Source organism: Ovis canadensis, chromosome 14 (assembly GCF_042477335.2).
Source record: "Ovis canadensis isolate MfBH-ARS-UI-01 breed Bighorn chromosome 14, ARS-UI_OviCan_v2, whole genome shotgun sequence".
NCBI lineage: Eukaryota > Metazoa > Chordata > Mammalia > Artiodactyla > Bovidae > Ovis > Ovis canadensis.
The window spans coordinates 77,091,778-77,108,735 of NC_091258.1; the positions used below are offsets into that span (position 1 = coordinate 77,091,778).

The 16,958-nt window shown below is 45.8% G+C and overlaps 1 pseudogene; it reads right to left on the minus strand.

The window, feature by feature from the left end:
• Positions 1-440: 440 nt before the first annotated feature.
• Positions 441-10,292, minus strand: LOC138419303 (putative killer cell immunoglobulin-like receptor like protein KIR3DP1; annotated as a pseudogene).
• Positions 10,293-16,958: the final 6,666 nt, after the last annotated feature.

Sequence of the window (16,958 nt, forward strand, 5' to 3'; positions counted from 1 at the left end):
AGGCAATGGCAACCCACTCCAGTATCCTTGCCTGGAGAATCCCGTGGACAGAGGAGCCTAGTGAGCTACTCACCATCCATGGGTTTGCAAAGAGTCAGATATGACTGAATCGACTTAGCATGCACACACGCGGCCTCAGATCGCTAGTGCCACCACAATGGATCTCTCAAACAGAATATACTTCATCTTTTTAAAGGCCATCTAGCATTGATTTTATTATTCTTCATGGAAAGCATTTTATGTTAATTGTAACAGTGTGCACATGTCAATCTTAAACTTCCAATCTATCTCTCCTCCCACCCTTCCCCTCTGTAACTCTAAGATTGTTCTCTAAGTCTACAAGTCTGTTTCTGTCTTGTAAATATGTTCATCCTTGTAAAACATTACCACATAGACATTATATTTATTTTTTTTAACTGAATAATTTGAAGAGTCAAATGGCAAATTTTTTATGCTTTATTGGAATTTTAGAAAAAGTAGGATGATCATAGTAACCTTCCCAGGATGTGTGATTGATTGTACCTTCTCCCCAAATGGTGAGATAGATAAAATGTAGTCCTAGAATAGCCAGGAGATTACCAAGAGGTTGTGGGAGTTTTGAAGACGATCCTATAATTCTTGGACTGCACTGTTACCTCAGAGTTGCTGGGCTGCTTTGGAGGAGGAGGAGTGTCCATGGAGGAACCCCTTAAAAAAGAGACCTAAGTCCTCGATTTGTAACACTCTATGTGCTCACAGCCTGGGGACAGGTCAGGGCTCAGCATGGTCGTGGTTTACATTGAATTCTTCATAGATACCGGGCTCGGTGAAGGGGTGCATGGGGCTCGAGGGAGTGGGAGTGAAGTCTCTCGGACAGGGTCCCGTGGTTCAAGTGGGCGTATATCACGTCTTCTGCTGCAGGATCCTGAGAGGAAGGAGGTGTGAATGATGGACTGGGGCGTGACCTTCGAAAGCTGGGCCACTGGGTATTGGAGGGGCTCAGGCTATGGCAAGGGTTTGTCCTGGGAGGACTCACCTCGCTGTTCACTATTCTGTCTTCCTTGGGCTCTCCTTCTGTGAAGGAAACATCTGAGAATGGAAGAGAGTCAAGGCTTTTCGGGGTGGAGGTAGTTATTCCAGACCTCCGTATCTTTGATGGGGACATCAAAGCCAGAAAAAGGCAGGGGTATGCCCCAGGTGTTGAGACTGTCTGCTACACACACACACACACACACACACACACACACACACACAACCATATACAAGCCCAGCCATTCATGGACTGTCTTATGATCCTGTGCAAACCCATGGACCCATCCTACGTCTTCTGTTATGGACCATCCTTTTCTGTGTAATAGCAGATTCCCAAGATCATGTAGGGAATAGAACAGATGGCTGTGGTTGAAAGGAAGAACAGGGCTTGGAATGTCCCTGGTGGCCTGGGGATTAAGATCCTACCATCCAGTGCAGGGGCGCAGGCACTGTCCCGGGTGGGAGAACTATGATCCCACCTGCCTTGAAGCAACTAAGCCCCACGTGCTGCACCTGCTGAGGCCACAAGCTCTGCAGCCTTGAACTGCACCCCAGCTCCACAATGAGGATCCCCCAGGCTGCAGCCAAGACCTGATGCAGCCAAGAATAAATCAACACATATTTTCATAAAAAGAACAGGGCTTCATGGATCTCTGGAAGACGTTCCATCAGGGATCTCAACACTGGAGATAAGTTTTTAACCTACAGGAAGTCAAAATGCCATTCTCTGCTGTGAACCCAACTCCCCCTGGGTCAGACGATACTGAGCTTGCCACTTTCATACTTACGATTTTGGGTAGAAAAGCAGTGACAGACAAGAGCAGCGAGGATGATGCTGGTAGAGGTGAAGGCTATGACAAGCCCAAAGACAATGTACCACGTGCTGGAGTGTTCTCGAGGAAGCGGTGCTTCTACCAACAAGCAAATGGAAGAAAATCTGGTTATTTGTTGAGTAGGCTGTGCCCCTACACCTTGGATTTATTGTATCCTTATGTCAAACTGTCAGCATCTGTCAACCTGATCAGTGATGGTCTCCGCTTCCCAGGAGGTACCAAAGCATCCCGGAGAGATGATAGCAGTGGATAAAGTAGAGAGGCTGTGCAAGACCAGCTGAAGTCTGAATCAAGGTCTCTTGGGCATTGAATCAATCATTGTCTGCTGTCCCGTATTACAAGCCATGGCATTTTTGCATGAATGGAGACTGCATTAATCCACAATACATTTCCCCTCCATCCACACAGACCTGGAATGGAATCCTCAGGAAGACACGACACTTATATATCTGAACTGTGGAATGTTTAGTTCATAAACACTAGCAGAGGAATGACACATACTGAAGGTGCTCCCTAAAATCCTCCGCTTGCCCCCCCCCACATCCATCCCCAAAGATCCTGCGGGAGGGAAGGGAAGCATCTCCTTTAAGCGTGGGGTCAGGTCAGTCTGACCCACTTTGTCCAGTTTAGGAATTCCCAGTCCCCGAGCATGAGAAGCTCAATGTCCCCTGTGGGTCTCCTGCAGACCATGGTCTCAAATGCTAACTTAACAGCGATGTTGAGGAGCCCAAAGTCACAGAGCTGGGAGGTGGCAGAGCCCACACTCACACAGGAACCCTCTGTCTTCTCAGAAATTTGCTGAGATAGGAGACTGTCTTGCTTACCTTCTGTGGTGTGTGGATCCATGGGTGATGAGCAAGTACTTGTAGTGGATTCTAGGAGAAAAAAGACAGGGTTAACAAGTAACCTTCCTCATACTGACTGAATGAGGACTATTCTTTCTGGAAGGTTGACCTCTGCCTGTCCTTGACTCTGTCATCCCTCAGAGCACTGATGGGGGAGGGGAGAACTTCTGGTTCCTCCCTGTGAGTGTGTTGAGTAGACCCTCCATCCTGGAGATGTGATGGTGGAAGGATGTGGGAAGGATACACCTGGTGGTGAAAGACAGTTGTAAGCTAGAGACATTCTCTCTGCTTCAGGAATGAGTGTCCATGCTCCTTAATTGGGAAATCTCCTGTATGTCAGAGGTGCTTCTGGGAAAAGACTAAAAGCAAGGAGCCAAGGCAATCTCTGATCTTCCCAAATCAGCCCAGCCTTTCCCTCCCCTGGATTTCCCTCTTTATTGCCTGGATAGACAGGATTCTGATATGAAGCATCTATACTGGAGGTGGAAGAGGGTTGAGATGTCATCTACCATCTCTCTTCCTCTCTGGTTCTCATTGCCTCCATTTCCCCAGAAGCCCTAAGGTTCCCCTGACACCAGCATGGATCCCTTGAGATAGAGCTCAGTGATGCAGTAAGATGTTATGGAAAAACCCAAATGGACTTCTTGGCCAACGCAACGTGATTTAGTGCATTGTGAAGCATGGGAATCTTCTTGAGGTTCTGGAGACAAGAATATTGGAGTGGGTTGCCATTTCCTCCCCTAGGGGACTATGTGCTGTCCAACTCTTCACTATGACCTGTCAGTCTTGGTGGTCCTGCACGACATGGCTAATAGCTTCAATGAGTTATGCAAGCCCCTTCACCAGGACAAGGCTGTGATACATGAAGCAGAGATAGTGAACGACAGAGGAGTCGCTTGTGGTGCAGTCCAGGGGGTCGCTAGGAATTGGACACAGCTTAGCGACAGCAAGCTGGAACAGCAACAAGAAAGCATGGGCCAGGAAGAGGTTCCTTACCTGTGACAGACAGGAACAGTGGGTCGCTGGAGTCTGACCACGAGTAGGGAGAGCGAGTGAAGGATCCGTAGCACCTGTAGACCCCGCTGTGGTCAGGGGTCCCAGGACCCAGAGGGAACTCTGCCTGGAGTGTTCCATGGGGGCTCTGCCCTCCAGCAAGTGGGCACTCAAGGTTCTCCCCGTCCCTGAGCAGATGGAACTGGTCAAAGGCACTTTCGGAGCTGCAGACCAAGGTCACGTTCTCTCCTGACCTCACCACGGGGCCCCCCTGGGCTGAGAGAGAGGGTTTCTTGGACAGACCTGGAAGGAGGAGACCTTCATCTTAGAGCACAAAGTAACTCTAGTCCTAAGTACAGGACTAAAGCCGGAAGTCTGCAACAAGAGACGCACTGCAGTGAGAAGGCCGCCCACCACCAGGAGAGAAAGCCCTACAGCAAGGGATACCCGGCACAGGGAAAATTTCAGAAATAACTTTAAATATGGGGTGTCATTTAAAATCCAATTAAAAAATAATTTTTTAAATGGAATGTCATTTAAAATCATTTTTTAAAAATCTGCCTCCACAACAGATTTGAAAAAAAATTTTAAAATATAAATTCATTTATTTTAATTGGAGGCTAATTACTTTACAATATTGTATTGGTTTTGCCATACATCAACATGAATCCACCATGGGTGTACACGTGTTCCCCATCCTGAACCCCCCTCCCACCTCCCTCCCCATACTATCCCTCTGGACATCCCAGTGCACCAGCCCCGAGCATCCTGTATCATGCGTTGAACCTGGACCGACGATTTGTTTCACATATGATATTATACATCTTTCAATGCCATTCTCTCAAATCATCCCACCCTCACACTCTCCCACAGAGTTCAAAAGACTGTTCTATACATCTGTGTCTCTTTTGCTGTCTCACATACAGGGTTATCATTACCATCTTTCTAAATTCCTTATATGTGCACAGGTATACTCTATTTGTGTTTTTCTTTCTGGCTTACTTCACTCTGTATAATAGGCTCCAGTTTCATCCACCTCGTCAGAACTGATTCAAATGCATTCTTTTTAATGTCTGAGTAATACTCCATTGTGTATATGTACCACAGCTTTCTTATCCATTCATCTGCTGATGTACATCTAGGTTGCTTCCATGTTCTGGCTATTATAAACAGTGCTGCGATGAACATTGGGGTACACGTGTCTCTTTCAATTTTAGTTTCCTCAGTGTGTATGCCCAGCAGTGGGATTGCTGGGTCATAAGGCAGTTCTATTTCCAGTTTTTAAAGGAATCTCCACACTATTCTCCCTAAAGTCAGGAATAAGACAAAGGTGCCCACTTTTAGTACTACTATTCAACATAGTTTTGGAATTTTTGGCCACAACAATCAGAACAGAAAGAGAAATAAAAGAATCCAAATTGGAAAAGAAGTTAAACTCTCACTGTTTGCAGATGACACGATCCTCTACATAGAAAACCCTAAAAACTCCACCAGAAAATTACTAGAGCCAATCAAGGAATATAGTAAAGTTGCAGGATATAAAATCAACACACAGAAATCCCTTGCATTCCTATAGACTAATAATGAGAGAATAGAAAGAGAAATTAAGGAAACAATTCCATTCACAATTGCAACGAAAAGAATAAAATACTTAGGAATATATCTACCTAAAGAAACAAAAGACCTATGTATAGAAAACTATAAAAGACTGGTGAAAAAAATCAAAGAGGACACAAACAGATGGAGAAATATACCGTGGTCATGGGTCAAAAGCATCAATATAGTGAAAATGAGTATACTACCCAAAGCAATCTATAGATTCAATGCAATTCCTATCAAGCTATCAAGGGTATTTTTCACAGAGCTAGAAGAAATACTTTCACCATTTGCATGGAAATACAAAAAACATCGAATAGCCAAAGCAATCTTGAGAAAGAAGAATGGAACTGGAGGAATCAACCTGCCTGACTTCAGGCTTTACTACAAAGCCAGTCATCAAGACAGTATGGTACTGGCACAAAGACAGAAATATAGATCAATGGAACAAAATAAAAAGCCCGGAGATAAATCCACACATTTATGCACACCTTATCTTTGACAAAGGAGGCAAGGATATACAATGGAGAAAAGACAATCTCTTTAACAAGTGGTGCTGGGAAAACTGGTCAACCACTTGTAAAAGAATGAAACTAGAACACTTTCTAACACCATACACAAAAATAAACTCAAAATGGATTAAAGATCTAAACCTAAGACCAGAAACTATAAAACTCTTAGAGGAGAACATAGGCAAAACACTCTCTGACATAAATCACAGCAGGATTCTCTACGATCCACCTCCCAGAATATTGGAAATAAAAGCAAAAATAAACAAATGGGACCTAATTAAAATTAAAAGTTTCTGCACAACAAAGGAAACTATAAGCAAGGTGAAAAGACAGCCTTCAGAATGGGAGAAAATAATAGCAAATGAAGCAACTGACAAAGAATTAATCTCAAAAATGTACAAGCAAATCCTGCAGCTCAATTCGAGAAAAATAAATGACTCGATCAAAAAAATGGGCCAAAGAACTAAACAGACATTTCTCAAAGAAGACATACAGATGGCTGGCAAACACATGAAAAGATGCTCAACATCACTCATTATCAGAGAAATGGAAATCAAAACCACAATGAGGAACCATTTCATGCAGTCAGAATGGCTGCTATCCAAAAGTCCAGAGGCAATAAATGCTGGAGAGGGTGTGGAGAAAAGGGAACACTCTTACACTGTTGGTGGGAATGCAAACTAGTAATATCCTTTTTTAAAAAACCCAATACAATATTGTAAAGTAATTAGCCAAAATAAATAAATTCAAATTTAAAAAAGGAATATATGTATATGAATAGCTGAACCATTCTGTTGTACAACAGGAATCAACAACATCTTAAATCAACCAAACTTCAACAAAAATCAATAAGAAAAAATAGATTTAAAAAATCAACCTTATTGGGCTGCTCTAGAAAACCTACTAACTACCTTTGGGACCATCAGAAAACATGGTATTGACCCAGAAGCAGGCATTATGGAGTGGAAATTGCCAGAATCTCACAGGATCTTTGACCACCTCATTCTTGAGGGAGTGTTCAGTGCTGCCCTGTCCGACCCCAGGGGCTGGACGTGACTCCTTAGTGGGAGGATAGGAGGGACCACTCCCCCCTCTTTGTGCAGAAGGATGCATTAAACCACAAGGCTGAGCAACTTCAGGGTGTCAACCTCCATCTCGATCACCCAGGAGCAGGACTGCAGGAGGGCCGGTACCACAGTGTGCTGCTGACAGAGGAAGGGAGCTCTGACATGAAAGCAGGAAACCAACCCCTTAACCAGCCATCAGTGGCTGTCTGAGTGGGGAAGGCCCGCGTCCCTGCTCTGGTACACTTTTCTCTGTTGGTCGTTCTTTCACGTTCTTGCTCCTTCCCTCTGTCACCAGCTGTGTCTTCCTGTAGACACACGGCAGGGACTCTGTTCTCTTTTCACTTCTGCACCCACACCTCCTCTCTCTGCTTTGTTCCCTCTCCCGAGTTTGTGAGTGTCTCTGCATGCCTGTCATTCTCTCCCGGTACTGACGCTGGACTGTACACCAGACCTTCTGTGACACAGAGAGCAGAAGGGACTGGTCTCGCCACACTCACCTGAGATGATGATGTCCACGGGGTCGCTGGGGGCTGACCACACATAGGGGGAGTGGCTGAAAGAGCCGTAGCATCTGTAGGTGCCCGCACTCGCCAAAGTCATGGGGCCAATGGAGAAGTCAGCTGGGGCATGCCCAATAGTGAGCATCTGTCCACGTCTCTGGAAATGCCCTGTGCTATTTTCTTGGTGCAAGATAAACTTGTCAAACCCCAGCAGTGACTGACAGCGGAGGGTCATATTCTCTCCTGCACGCATGAGGGGGCTGGGGTGGGCTGAGATGGAGGGTTTTGTGAAGACACCTAGGAGCAAAGAGCTTATGAGCTTCAGTGAGTCACCCCACCTTGGCGCTTCCCCTGACATCTGAAGGTGTAAAAAATCTCCCATGAAGCAGCAACACCAATTACTCTTCCTGTCTGTTCTGTTGCATTTTCTTTAGCCTTGTTCTCGGGCTCTGGCTCATGCTCTTCTGTTTCTCTTTGCTCAAGACCTCCAGCCTCCTCTGTGTTTATTCTAAGCTCTTTAGCTGTTGGATCTGCTCTCAGCTTCAGGCATGCATGACACTTCAGACACTTCAGTCCTGTCCAACTCTGCAACCACATGAACCATAGCCTGCCAGGCTCCTCTGTCCATAGGATTCTCCAGGCAGGAAAACTGGAGTGGGTTGCCGTGCTCTCAGCGTCATCCTGTCCCTAATATGTGTGGTGGGGAGCTGGGTGGTTCTGACGATGAATTCCCTGCCTCCGTTCACACTCATCTAGAATGTGGGTGATGACTGGCAAGAGATTGGAAAGGAGGTGGAGAAAAAAGGGAACATTTCCCCATCTGTGACCCCCAACTAATGCCTCTGGAGACATTCCTTGACTCCTCCCTGGGGCCCCAGCTCCTTCATATGGGATTACAGCTCCCTCCTGGGTGGCAGGTGCTGGATCAGGGTCACTCCCCATCCTCCCTGGTGGCAGACAGGGGCAGCATCCTGTCTAACTAATGCCTAGGGAGGCTCCCCCTTCCTTTGCCAGAGCACCCCATCTATTCAACACCCTGAGTTTAAACTCTCACAGTGGGTTCTCTTTCCTGATTCATTCCTAGCTGGAAATCCTGAGTAAATCTTTGACCATGTAAGGAACTTGGACCTAGGATGGGATTGCCTGCATAGACAGCTGTCCTGGGCTGGGCTGGACCCCTCCTACCTGTGACCACAATCTGCAGGGGGTCACTGTGTCTGGACAACACAGGGAGAGAACTGGAGAATCTGGAACATGTGTAGGACCCGGCATGTTCTCTGGTCACTGGGCCAAGGGTGAAGGTGTTGAAATGATTTCCATGGAGCTCAGTCAAACTGGTCCCATCTGTTTTGAACAGTTTGAATCTCTTACGTGGAGAACGGAAGTGACACTGAAGAGTCACAGTCTGTCCTAAGGGAACCATGGGGCTTGGCCAGGCTGACAAAGAGGGCTTGTCATATTCACCTAGGAGAGAAGGAGTCACAGGTTTTGAGAGGAAAATAGGAAAGGTCCCCTCTCCCCACTGGACTTGTTGGAGTGCTTCCCTTTCAATTCTTCCAAGGCACCAACCCTAAAGTGCATCACCCTGATACTCAAGGACACCTGGGGCTGGGGGACAGACAGAGACACAGTCAACCCAGGACAGACATCACGGAGATTCTAAGAATATGATTCTCCGCAGTGATTTTTATCAGGAGAATAACTCCTTGCATTTACAAAATGTTGAAAGCTCTCTCAAAACACAAAACACTGGGCATTCCTGTGTGGTCCGATCATTAGGACTCAGCACTTTCTCTGCCAAGGGCCGGGTTGAATCCCTAATCATGAAACTGAGATCCTGCATGCTGTACAATGCAGGCAAAAGAAACACCACCAAAAAACTGATGCATGGAAAAGAAGTGAGAGGGCTTCCCTGTTGGATTTGTTGTAGCTCAAGCGGTAAAGAAACTACCTGCAACGCAGGAGAGCAGGGTTCAGTCCCCAGGTAGGGAAGATCCCCTTGAGAAGGAAATGGCAATCCTGTCCAGTATTCTTGCCTGGAGAATCCCATGGACAGAGGAGCCTGGTGAGCTACAGTCCGTGCGGTCGCAAAGATTGGAAACAACTGAGTGACTAACAGTAACACAACAAATGAAAAAGCCACTTGACTGAAAAGAAGGAAATAAAGCTGGAACCTGGCTCCTTTGTTAGCTAACCTACACCAAATGTGTGACAAGATCCAGGTGGCCCTGCCTGATGACCAGACCATTCCCTGGGCTCAGGTCCAGCGGGCTTCCTGCAGATCCTGTTGTTAAGGGCCAGCTGGAGATGCCATGAGCCAGCTTGTAGGGGAGGGTCTGTGGGCTGCAGCCTCTTGTTCCCCTCTCATGATAGAAATGGCACTCTGTGGGCCTAGCTCCCAGCTCCCAGACTTCACACTGTGCCTTCAGGTCCAGAGTCCAGAGCTGGGTTAACTTCTGGGGAGAGTGAAGATGAGTACCAAGGCCAATAGGAGGACCTGGGATCCACAGGGAATGCGGCTGTCACTGTACTGACACCCAGCCCCCAGTGTCATCTGCATCAGCCCCAACTGCTCTGCTCAACAGAGAAATAAGGGATAGGGAGGACTCACCCACAACTGCCAAGATCCTCAGACTCACACAGAATCCTAGAAGGAAAAGCGTGTCAGAGATGGCTTGTCCCAATGGACCCCACGCTCTTTGCACCCTCATCCAGGGAACCTGGTCAGTGGTGTGAAGACCTCCTAATTTCCACCATAACCCTCTCCAACCGTGTCTTTCTGGACTCACCAAGACTCAGGAGGCTGAGGAGTGTGGGGCACATTGCTCTGCTTCTGTGAGACCGGAGGCAGAACTGAGCAAAGCTGACAGAGTCACAGGATGCGGAAGCGGTCAGTGTTATTGGTACAGTCAGCCTGGCTCATGTCACATGGGAAGATGGCCAGCCTCTTCTCACACCATGATGGAAGTCTGACCTGAGCCGCATCACGGAGCACGCCTCATGACCCGATCGTCACATTTTGTTTCCCTAAACACTATAAACCCAAAGGATTTGAACAGATCATGCTGCCTTTAGGAAGTAGTAACTGGGATTCAGTATATACCATGCAGGATGTTTTTCCCACGCTCATGATAAATCTCATTAACCTTAACTCTTCACAGAAGAGAAATCACATGTTCCCACCTTGTATATCAGGCTCAGTGCAGGTTGCCAACTAAAGACTCATTAATAGAGACTTTGATTCTGCATTCTTATGAGAGGACCAGACATGCGTATTATGGCTCTTTGAAAATATGAAGAAATTCTGTATTGTAATATATGTGATTAAGGAACTACTGTGTTAGTTTCAGGTGTACAGCAAAGTGACTCAGTTATACATATACATGCACCTGCTGTTTTTCAGATTCTTTTCCCTCCTAGGTAGTTACAGAATATTAGGTAGAATTCTCTGTTTTATCCAGTAGGTCCTTGTGGTCATGCATTTTTAATATAGCCGTGTGTATATGTCAGTAACAAACTTACAAGATAACCTCCCCCTGACACTATCCCAACTGGTAACTGTAAGTTCATTCTGTGTAAGTCTGTTTTGTAAAGAAGTTCATTTTTTCAGATGTCACAAGTAAGCTATATCATGTGATTTTTGTCTTTCTCTGACTCTTCTTCATCTGAAATTATTTCGTGACTGTGAGTGGAGACTTTGCACACACAACACTCTCTGTCTCTCTCTCTTCCTCCCTTTCCAATCCAAGGACCACACATGTACACAAAGATAACGTGTGCAAAGGTGACTGTGGTGTTTTTCTGGGAGGGGGATTTGTTCTGCCTGAAAAAGTGGACCACACTGCTTCCTAGATACTCTGCTGCTGCTGCTGCTAAGTCGTTTCAGTTGTGTCCGTCTCTGTGCGACCTCATAGACCACAGCCCACCAGGTTCCCCCGTCCCTGGGATTCTCAGATGAACACAAAATATGTCAAGTAGAGACTTCCCAGCTCCAGAATGCTTGAGTGAGGGGCGTATCCACAAGAATGAACTCCAAACTGGGACAAAATGGCCCAGCTGTTTCAGGAGGCCAAGGGAAGACATACACCCAGTTCAGCTGTCGTTCATAGACAGGAAAGAACCTCAGTAAGGGCTGTAATTCCACACCATTGTGCTGGGGGTGGGGGTCGTTAAAATTAGTGATGCTCCCTAAGTAATAAATCAGGTCTCCTCTTGATCATTATGTATGTAATGGAGCAACAGTACAGTCACCCTTCTTAAACTTTCCTTTTGTTTACTTAATATCATTTTCAGAATTGATCTGTATTCTTTGTCATTTCAGTTTGTGCATTTTTACTGCCATGTAATGTTTCATTGCAGATATTTAAACCACAAATTTTAAAAAATTTAAAAAATTATTGAAGTATAGTTTATTTCTGCTGTAGAGCAAATTGATTCAGCTTGACATATATCTTCTTTTCCATTATGATTTATGGCAAGATACTGATTAGAATTCCCTGTGCCATACTGTAGGACCTCATTCTTTATCCATTCTATGTATAAAGAGATTTCATCTGCTCATCCCAAGCCTCCAGTCCTTCCCTCCTTGGCAACCACAAGCCTGTTCTCTATGTCTGTGAGTCTGTTCCTGTGTCATTGATATGCTCATTTTAGATTCCACATACGGATGATATCACAGGAAAATTGTCTTTCTCTTTCTGTCTCCTTCCATTAATGTTAATCTCTAGGTCCATCCATGCTGCTGCAAATGGCATGATTTCATTCTTTAAATGTCTGAGTGGTGTCCATTCTCTGTGTGTATAAGCATATACATCTTCTTTATCCATTCATCTCTCGATGGACAATTAGGCTGTTCCCATGTTTTGGCTATTGTAAGTTTTGCTGCTGTGAACATAGGGGTGCATGAATCTTTTCAAGGTATAGTTTTTTTCCAGATATGTGCTCAGGACTGGAATTGTTGGATCATATGGAAACTCTGTTTTTACTTTTTTAAGAAACTGCCCTGCTGTTTTCCACAGTGGCTGCACCAGTTTACACTACCCCAACAGTGTAAGAGGGTTTCCCTCTTCTCCACACCCTCTCCAGCATGTTATTCATCAACTGTCTAATGATGGCCATTCTGATCAGTATGCAGTGGTACCTCCTTGCAGTGTCGATTTGCCTTTCTCTATTAAATAGCAATGCGGAGCATCTTTTCATATGCCTGTTGGCCATCTGCATATCTTCTTTTAAGCCACAGATATCAGCTGTGAGAGTGACGTCTATGGATTCTGTCTAAAATGAATGACACCTCTGCCAAAGTCTCATGAATGCTCTCTGAGTCCAACCTCACATTGTCTGTCAAGGGACAGAGTGATGAGGTCTTCAGGAAAGGAATAGTGACTTTATTTGGAAAGCCAGCAGACCAACGAGATGGTGAGCTTGTGCTCCAAAGAATCATCTTACTTGAGTTAGACGGGCTTTTTGGGGAGTGAGAGGGATAGTCAAACAGCGTTTACTGAATGTAAAATAACCCTAACCGATGGGGAAGAAAATTCCAAGGAGAAGAGGGAACAATACTGATTAAATACCCATGTGTGAACTCACACTTTCACAGTTTCACACTTACACACACACACACACACACACACTAAAAGAGGAGGAGGTGTGGCTGGTTGTTGCAGTGTTTTAATTAACTAATTAATGTCTGTGCTGGGTCTTTGTCGCTGGGCACAGGCTTTCTCTAATTGTGGGAAGGGGGCTGCTCTTTGCTGTGGTGCAGGGTGTCTTATAGCCGTGGCTTCTCTTGTTGTGGAGCACCTGCTCTAGGCACATGGGCTTGTGGCCCACGGGCTTACTGCCCCGAGACATGTGGAATTTTCCCATTCCCGGGATTGTGCCTGTGTCCTCCACATAGGAAGGCAGATTCCCAACCAGTGGACCACCAGGGAAGTCCTGTTGCAAGCTTTTTCCCCCTTAATTTATTTATTTTTAATTTTAGGACAATTGCAGTACTGTGATGGCTTCTGCCACACATCAGCATGGATCAGCCATCGCTGTACTTACGTCCCCTGCACTGTGGAAATCCTTTAATCTGGAATCCTTTGTTCCTGAAGCTGTCCATGCAGGCCTGGTCATAATGTCCCTTTAAGCCCCTGACAAGACAGAAGGTTCTGTCTGTTCTGCCACTTTTTATCTCTACATGAATGGGAAAGTGTTATACCTTTCAAGTTCAGAGCCTTGAGAATAGTTTAGCCCCTCAGTCGTGTCTGACTCTTTGTGATCCCATGGGCTGTGACCCGCCAGGCTCCTCTGTCCATGGGGCTTCTCCAGGCAAGGATGCTGGGGTGGGTTGCCATTTCCTTCTCCAGGAGATCTACCCAACCGAGGGATCGACTCAGGTCTCCTGCGTTTCAGACAGTTTCTTTACCCTCTGAGTCACCAGGAAGGCCCACCAGTAACATAATGCGATTCAATATCTCCTCCCTCAATTAACATTGCCACTGTTTTCCATTTACTTTTACCGTGGACATGGTGGGATTTGGGCATCACGCTTTCACTCTCAGTGTAGCATAGCACTGATGTGGAATACACCATAAATTTAAAAATAGAAGTATGAATACAATGCTAGATTTCTAATTTAAAAAAAAGATATGCAACAAGCAGCAAAGATTTAGTGTATAGCACAGGAAACTATAGTCAATATCTTGTAATAACCTAAAATGGAAAATAATCTCAAAAATAATGTATGCATATTTGTATAATTGAGAATCACGTGCTGTACACCTGAAACGTTGTAAGTCAACTACACTTTAATAGAATATGTATATGATGAGATTAAAAATAGAACCAATGAAATAAATAAATTTTAAAATAAAATGAAAGAAAATGAAGTCGGTCGTGTCTGACTCTTTGCAACCCTATGTGCTGGGAACCAGCGTGAGGAACTCTACCCTTGGCAAAGGTCATGAGGAAGGAGGCTCAGCATTACGCAAAGGCAAGATCGAGGCTCAGGAGACTCCCTGTTCCCGAGCATCTACCCGCAAAGCCAGAGTGCCTACTTTACTGTCTTATGCTCTCACCTATACCTCTGACTTTACAGGGGGCTGACCGCCCCCCCCACTACCTCTCTCAGAGAAGGAGTTAACTTGCAGCTCCAGTCAATAACAATTTCCTGGGCATGACAAGAGTGTTTCAACTTATGAACTCCTCTGAAGGTTATCTATCTTGCCTGTACAGGTTCGTCCAGCCACATGTGGTTGTTTACAGCCTCCCACCCGTGAGAGGCATGAGATGTTTTAGACTTACTAAAGGCAGATTCTTTTTGGAAGTTAGAAATTATTAGCATAGTGGGTTGATTAGGAATTATATTGGTGAAGGGTTTTTTTCATTTATTGGGCCAATGTTTGCTGCTAAATCTCCTGCCCTTATACATGTTAATGAATATATAACTAGCATATAGGAGAAATAAGTATTAACCTTCAGATTAATCATGTAAACCTGAGCCTAAGTAAATTCCTTTCTTAGTTGTAACCCACTACACCCTCACCCTGTAGGAATGCAACTTTATCTGGTACCTTTGGAGGGTGGTGCCTGGTTTAAGAAAAATCACCCTTGGAAAATAAGTTTTCTGGTTATCAGAAAGAAAGGATCATAAAATGTCAGCAGGCCTCATGGCCAGAAGATGATGTAAAACCCCTAAGACCTTTTTGTATACATTTATATGAAGTACCTGATTTTGATAAAGGTCAGGACTGCTGACCCCCGTGTGACTTTAAAATTTCCATGTGTCTCTATGTGTACAAAAAGATATATAAGCAAACCTGAAAATAAAGAAATCGGATCAGTTTCTGGAAAGAATGATTCCCCTGTGTCGTTCCTTCTTTCCCCTTCTGGCTGAATCCCCATCTGGAGCGTGGATACTCGATTGGTATTCCACGTAAACCAAGTTATTCAGCCTCTTTTTCTCCACTAATTTTCTTACTACACTATTTCTTTCTAATCTCCCTCTATGTCTTTAATTAAGCAATTAATTCCTAGGATGCTGATTCCATCCCTGCTTCAAATTACCCTGGATCCACCGGGGCTCGACCCCGGCACCTATAGACTGTAGGCTGGCAGGCTCCAATGTTCATGGGATTTTCCAGGCAAGAATACTGGAATGCATTGCCATTTCCCTCTCCAAATAGTGCAGGCCAACTGCAGCATACTCCCTGCTGGTCTGTGTGCTCACTCTCACGTTCCAACTCTGATACGGTGTATTCACATGGGCACCCTGAGCTGCCCAAAGAGTCTCAGCCCAGATGGTGAGTTTGTGGAAGGTCCCTGGAAGGAAGTCAGAGGCTGAGTCCCAGGACTTCCCCACCCCTCACTCCCCAGCTCAGCTCAGGAGCCCTTCCAGGTTTCACCAGCATCACTCTAGAATCCCAGTGTCCCGACCTTGTCCCACACCAAGTTCCTGGGACTCAAGTGAGATATGGGTCCCAAGAGACCTGGGAGAAGCCACATGCATGGTTCAGGGTCCCTTGGCCCACACTCAGCCCTGGCTGGAAGTGAGAGATTTGCCACCAAAAGCTTGGGCTGATTCTCACCCCCATCAGGATCCCTGGCTCCTCCACGTGCCCGAGTCCTGAGGCTCCCATGAACTGGGGTCAGGGTGGGCGTCCAGTGCCCTCCTGCGGTCCCCTCCCTGCCCTGAACATCTGGCTGAGGAGGAGAACCTCGGAGAGGATGGGAGGCATGTCTGCAGCTCTGAGCGCCCAGCCGCCCCCGCCCCCGCCCTGTACAGATGAGGAGACCACGGGGCCCTGGAGGACAAACAGGATGTGGTCCCTGGAGGGCGTTCGCCACCCCCTCGAGGTTCCCACAGCTGTGGACTTTTAGCAGGGGGCAGCCCCTCTGTGCACCTGGCTCCAATGTCTCCAGGCAGGGCTCCAGAGGCATCTCAGCCCAGACCTGAGGCCTCAGCTCTTTCTCTTTCTGCTCAGGCTGACCACCCAGTCTAGAGGGTGGGACGCAGCTTCTCATCCTGATCAGCCCTGGACAGTCTGGCTCCAACTATGACTCATAGGTTTATTTTCCCAGTCCCTCCAGGAGTGGAATTTACTTCTCATCTTTGGTCAGTTCATAAATTATTGCAGAGCACCTACTATGTCCTAAGTATTGGTGCACACAGCAGAAATATACCCATGGCCCAGGTAAACCCATCTTCTGTAGTTGGTTGAAGAATTCAGATTCTACAGAATGAAGTATCAAATGCTAACATTCAAATATTTTTTTAAAAGAAGATATATGAGGAAAACTGGGGTTCATGTTTACACTGTGAACATTCAGAAAAATAAAGATTATGACATCTGCTCCCTGTACCTAGAGGCAAAAAAAAAAAAAAAGCATAATTAGGGGAAAATGGAAACAGTGACAGTAGCAACACAGGAGCCCCAGAATGTCTTCACTTTAAGTGACCCTGACATTTCTTGGTAAAAGAGTTCTTGGGTGGCCTAGTTCTAAGCCAGGAGAGACATCACACACGGAGAGCTCAATGAGCATGTAAGGCTCCGTGGAGCTTGATCTTCACCACACTTGCCAGCTCAGTTCACACTGGGGTCCTCATGGTGTTATCCTG